This window comes from Chiloscyllium plagiosum, chromosome 11, assembly GCF_004010195.1.
Source record: "Chiloscyllium plagiosum isolate BGI_BamShark_2017 chromosome 11, ASM401019v2, whole genome shotgun sequence".
Taxonomy (NCBI): Eukaryota; Metazoa; Chordata; class Chondrichthyes; order Orectolobiformes; family Hemiscylliidae; genus Chiloscyllium; species Chiloscyllium plagiosum.
In genome coordinates, this window is record NC_057720.1 from 91,667,305 (window position 1) to 91,673,940 (window position 6,636).

At 46.8% G+C, this 6,636-nt stretch overlaps 1 pseudogene and 1 gene segment (V, D, J or C); both read left to right on the forward strand.

Annotated features, from left to right (window-relative positions):
- LOC122554661 overlaps positions 1–6,636 on the forward strand; it is a 170,746-nt gene that overhangs the window by 135,558 nt on the left and 28,552 nt on the right.
- Positions 178–6,636, forward strand: part of LOC122554664 — an 81,249-nt pseudogene continuing 74,790 nt past the window's right edge.

The window sequence follows — 6,636 nt, forward strand, 5'->3', positions numbered from 1 at the left end:
CTGGAGGATGGGATTAGTGTCATCAGATCGCTGTTTAACAGCACAGTCACAATGGGCCAAATGGCCTCATTCAGTGCTGTTCACATCAATGACTCTCTGAGATAGAGAGAGAGAGAGAGAGAGAGAGAAGAGGAATTGTGAGGCCCTATGTGGTTCTCTCTGCCTGATGCAATTTACATACTGAGGAACACCCAGTCAGACTCTCACAGGCTGCAGCTTTATAAAGCAGAGCCCAGTGAAGGGAGAGTTTATCAGGAACCAGGCACAGGGACAGGAGCACACACCATGATTTCACACATCCAGCTGATCTGGCCCCTGGCATTCTGTGTCGCAGGTACAAATCTCTCTCCTTCCACCTTGAATCTTTAGCTGCTCTCCATTTCACTCCAATTCCACTGACTTGTGATTGAAGGAAAAATGCTGAAACCAGAGGAATGTTCAGTGTCTCCGACAATCTCTCATTTGACAGGCTCTTTCTGTGAACGTTCTGACTTCACTGTGTTTCTCTCTGACCCCTCAGGTACCAGTGGGGACATCACCATGACCCAGTCTCCCCCAGTGCTGTCAGTGGGATGGGGCCAGACAGCAACCATCATCTGTACGGCCAGTCAAAGCAGTACCAACTACCTTGATTGGTACCAGCAGCGAGAAGGTCAGAAACCCTCTCTCCTGATCTCCAGTGCACAACTCGATTCACAGGAAGTCTCCGATCGATTCACCGGCAGTGGATCAGGGACCAGTTTCACCCTGAAAATCAGCAAGGTTCAGAATGAGGATGTCGCTGACTATTACTGTCAGCAACGTTACAGCTGGCCTTCACGGTGATACAGAGCCGTACAAAAACCTCAATGTGCACAGCACCACCACCTGTACTGACACATTCCACATTTTTGTGATATACACACAGTCCCACCTCCTGCACTGACACATCCACAGTTATATGTAAATGAAATTGAACAAATTACCCCATACCGGGATTGTCACTGTACATGCCACACTCCAGTCCTTGTCGTGTCCACTGCTCACTGAAGGACTCACGTTTCCCTCTTACACTCCATGGCCACACGTGAAGAGCAGCTGCTAGATTTAACATCGAAAAATAAAGTTCACAAACTGCACAAGCCCAGCTGGACACAACCCAAAGAGACAGAGGGAGGGCAGGGAGAGGGTGAGACTGAGTAAGAGACAGAGAGAGAGACAGGGAGAGGTTGAGAGTGAGGGAAGGAAGCAGAGAGCAGAAGTTTTTGTACAGCCTCTGCACTGGGAGCTCTTTCTTTGGTGTACGTTCTGTAAAGGAACCAATCTCCGACTGAGTAAGTAAACCTCAATCATCCATTATTAACCCGTTCAATCTCTAACCACAATTTATAAAACACAAATACTGAATTGTTGAAGTGTTGCAGTGAAGGAAATATTTTATTGAGGAACACCGCGTCCCATACGGTGTACACCTGTATTTCTGTAGTCCTATAACCCCGTTAAAAAGCAAGATATAAGTCAGTCAGTTTTACTCACCGTGTGGAGGAGCTCTGTCCATTTGCAGCCTGTGGTCCCATTCCTGCAGCATGGAGTGAAATCAGTGAGTAGCCTCCTGCCAGTCTCAGTGTGACAGATACGGGCAGAGTTTGATGTGAGCTCTGGCTCCCTGTCCCAGTTTCTATCTCACTGACCTCAGCAGCAGCAGCAGCAGCAACACAGTGAGACACCGAGCTCCCACCTCCCCCAGCTTTAACTCTGCTCAATCACATAATCACAGAATTGTTACAGTGCACAAGGAGGCCATTCTGTCTATCCTGTCTGGACCGGCTCTCCGAATGAGCAATTCACTGAGTGTCATTCTCCTGCCTTCTCCCTGTCACCCTGCACATTGTTCCTTTTCAAATAACAGTGTCATTCCCTTCAGAGTGTTTCAATTGAAGCTGCCTCCACCACACTCTCAGGCAGTGCATTCCAGATCTTAACCACTTGCTGGCCAAAAATGTTGTTCCCCATCTCACTTTTGTTACTTTTCCCTATTACTTTCAATCTGTCGTCTTTCAGTCTCAATCCTTTCTCAATTGGGAATATTTTCTCCCTATTTACTGTATCTAGGCCCCTCCTGATTTTAATTCCTCGAACAAATCTCCTCTCAGCCTTCTCCAAAGAAGACAGTCCCAAATTCTCCAAACTATCTTCATAACTGATGTTCCTCATCCCTCGAATGATCTTTGGGAATATTTTTTGCCATTTCTACAAAATTTCACCTGCTTTCTGAATTAATCACATTATCTATGTCCCTCATGATTTTATAAACCTCTATGCTGTCACTCCTCAGACTCTTTCACTTCAGGGGAAAAAAGTCTCAGCTTTTCCAGCTGCTCATATTCATGGAGTCATACAGTGTGGAAACAGACATTTCAGTCCAACTTGTCCATGCTAACCAGATATCCTAAATGACTTCATCCCATTTGCCAGCATTTGGCTTACATCGCTCTAAACCCTTCCGATCCATGTTCCCATCCCAATGTGTTTTAAATGTTGTAATTTTATCCGCCTCCCACACTTTCTCTAGCACCTCGATCCAGACACACACCACCCTCTGCGTGACAAGTTACTGCTCGGGTCCCTTTTGACTCTTTTGTCTCTCACCTTAAACCTATGCCATCTTGTTTTGGACTCCCCTTACCAAGGAAAAGACCATGGATATACACCCTGTCCATGCCCCTCATGATTTTATGCACATCTATAAGGTCACCCCGAGGCCTTAGATGCTGCAGGGAAAATAGGCCCATTTCTTCAGCCTCTCCCGACAGCCGAAACCCTCCAATTCCTGGCCATATCCTTATAAATCTTTTCCGCTGCCTTTTAAGTTTAACAACATCCTTCCTATCTCAGGATGATCAGAATTGTTCACATTATTCCCAAAGTGGCCTCACCACCTGCTGTACAACTGCAAAATGATGTCCCAACTCCTGCAGTGACCAATAAAAGCAAGCATACCCAACACCTTCTTCATCTCCCTGTCTACCTGTGACTCCACTGTCAAGGAATAATGCACCTACACCTGCACCTTCACCCCACGGTCTATTTGTTCAGCAAATCTCCGCAAGGCCCTACCATTAACCGTAAAAGTCCTGCCATGGTTTGGCTTTGCAAAGTATAGCACTCACATTTATCTGAATTAAACTCCATCTGCTATTCCTCAGCCCACTGGCCCAGTTGGTCAAGTTCCCATTGTACTCTTGGACAGCCTTCTTCACTGGACACAATGCCACCTGAAAATTCATCTGAACAGACTCTCACAACTCTGGCCCCTTCCTGCCTGTTACACTGCTACTACCCAGTCTATATTCAAAAATTAAAGAGCCATTTATAATGACTCTATCACGTTTGCAGGTATCTGTAATTACTTGCATTTGTATTCCTCTGCATCCTTCCCACTGGGTGGTGACTTATTGACTGCTCTGAGGATTCTGTGGTCCTTGGTGTTCCTCACTGATTATCCCCCCTGGCTCCCACAGCCCAGCCAAGTTAGTTTAAACCCTCTCCAACAGCACTAGTAAATCACCCCAAAAGAACTCAGTCCCAGCTCAGTTCAGGAACAACGCTGTCTGGTCTGTCCAGGTCTCATCTCCCCCAGACCCACTCCCAATGCCCAAGAATCTAAAGCCCTCCCACTGGATCCTCTTTCCAGCTTCACATTCACCTGTGTTACCCTCCTGTTCCTATTCTCACTTGGGTGGGGCACTGGGAGCAATCCGGAGATTCTTACTGTTGAGCTCCCAGTGCTAATTCCCTCCAGAGCCCCCTAAATTCTGACTGCAGGACCACATCCCTTTTCTCCCTCTGTCACTGGGACCGATGTGGACCATGACTGCTGACTGTTCCCCTTCTCCCCTCAGGGTGCTCTGCAGCCGCTCAGAGACATCCTTGACCCTGGCACCAGGGAGACAACACACCATCCTGGATTCCCATCTGCAGCTGCAGAAACACCTATCGATTGCCCTCACTCTCGAATCTCCTCTCACTATCCCTCTTCCAGTCTTACTTGTGCCCCCCTGTACAGCTGAACCCTCCACCTTGGTGCCAGGGACTTGGCTCTGGCTGCACTTCAGAGATGAACCATCATTCTCATCAGGATTCTGAACTGAATCCCGGTTGGAGAATGGGATGCACTCAGGGGATTCCTCTACTAGCTACCTGGTCCTTTTGGACTGTCTGCTGCTCCCCCATTCCCTCTCTCCCTGCATACTCTGCAACTGCAGAGTGACCACATCTAGAAAGGTGCTCTCCACGGAGCTCTCAGCCTCACGGACACTCCGCACTGACACCAGCTGCTTCTCAAGCTCCGGAACCCGGAGCTCCAACTGCTGTCACTGACCACACTTCCTGTACTCATGATATTCCAAGAGCTAAGAAGCATTCTGAAGTTCCCACCTAAATGCACACTCTCTTCACCCTTTGGTCATCTCTTTGCAGAGTTCTGATGACAAACAGTTACAGCAGGGCTCCCAGTCCTGTGGGTTCAGTGTTCCAGGGTTTTGGGGAAACTCTCCAGAAGACTTTAAGAAATAGGGGCAGAAATCAGCCATTTAGCCCATTGAATCTGCTCTGCCATTTGATCTTGGCAGAAATGCTTCTCAACCCCATTCTCCTGCCTACTCCACAGGAACGTTCGATCTCCTTAACAATCATGAACCTATCTATCTCTGTCTTAAATACACTCAGTGACTTGGCCTCCACTTCCCTCTGTAGCAATAAGTTCCCCACATTCACCACCCTCTGGCTGAAGAAATTCCTCCTCATCTCAGCTCTAAAGAGTCGGCCCTTCATTCTGAGGCTGTGCCTTGGTTACCGAGTCTCTCCTGTTTTTGGAAACATCTTTTCCACAACCATTCTATCCAGGTTGATCAGTATTCAGCAAATTTAAATAAGATCCCTCCTCATCCTTTTAAACTCCATCGAGTACAGACCCAGAGTCCTCAACCGCACCTCATATGACAAGCCCTTCATCCCCAGGATCATTCGTGTGAACCCCTCCAATGCCAGCACATCGTTTCTTAGAACATGGGTCCCAAATCTGCTCACAATATTCCAAATGCAGTCTGACCAGAGCCTTACACAGCCTCAGAACTACATCTCTGCTCTTGTATTCTGGCCCTATTGAAATGAATGCTAGCATTTCATTTGCCTTCCCAAGCACAAACTGGACCTGTCTGTTCACCTGAAGAGAAACCTGAATGAGGTTTGTGCTTTAGATTTCCAAAAGCTTTCCTTATTTAGAAAACAGTCTTTGCATCTCTTCTTCCTACCAAAGTGCATGCCCTCACACTGTAACACATTGTATTCTATCTGCCAATTCTTTGTCCACTCTCCCAGCCTATCCAGGACATTTTACAGCCTTCCCACTTCCTCAACACTATCTGTCCCTCCACCTATCTCATGTCATCTGCAAACTTAGCAACAATGTCTTCACTTCCTTCATCCAGATTGTTAATGTATAATGTGAATAGTTAAGGTCCCAACATTGACCCCTACAGGACTCTACCAGTCACCAACTGCCATTTTTCCTCACTCTCTGCTTTATGCCAACCTGCCAGTCCTCAGTCCATGCCAGTACCTCGGCCCTCACACTGTAGGCTTTTATCTTATGTCAAAGGCCTTTTAGAAATCCAAATACATTACTTCCTTGGACTCTCCTTTGTCTGACTGGCTCATTGCCTCCTTAAAGAATTCTAACAGATTTGCCAGGCATGACCTCCCCGTGATGAAGCTGTGTTGACTCAGCCCTAGTTTACAATTGCACCTTCAAGTCCTCTACAATTTCATCCTCTACACCCATATTCGAAGGAAGTCTAAAACATTACCAACAACTTAGTCCAGGCTAACTGGCCTATAATTTCCCATCTTCTCCCTCCCTCCCTCCCTCCCTTCTTAATCAGGGCTGTTATGTGAGCCACTTTCAAGTCCCTTGCCCCCATCAAATCCCTCCCCACCACTCTGTCATACCCTGACTCCATTGATTCCTGAAAGATCATCTCCAATACTTCCATAATTTCCTCAGTGGTCTCCTTCAGAACACACTCATGTTGTTCATCTAGTCTGGGTGAGTTATCCATATTCAGACCTTTCAGCTTCGATTCAATTCCTCTGCAATTTCTTCACTTCCTATAATTCTTTCTCCAGCCTCATTTTCCAGCGATCCAATGTATATTTTTGCCTTCCACTTCCTTTTTATACATCTGATAAAACTCGTGCATTCTTCTTAAGTATTACCGGCTAACTTACCCCCACATTCCCCCTTCTCCACCTTTAATGCTTTTTTATTTATCCTCTCCGGGTTTTTAAAGGCTTCCTAACCCTCTGGCTTCCCACTTTTCTCGACCACATTGTGCGTTTGTTTTCTTTTGCTTTTATGCTGTCCGTGACTTCCCTCATCAGCCATGGTTACCTTGTCCTCCCCTTAGTGTGTTTCTTTTTTTTGGGATGAGTTCCTACTCTGCTTCCTGAATTACGCCCAGAAACTCTGCTGTTTGCTGCCCCACCATTTTACCTGCTTGGCTCCCCTTACAATCAACTCTGGCCAGCTCCTTCCTCATGTCTTTATCGTTACCTTTACTCAACTGAAATACTGTTCCATCTGATTGCAGCTTCTCC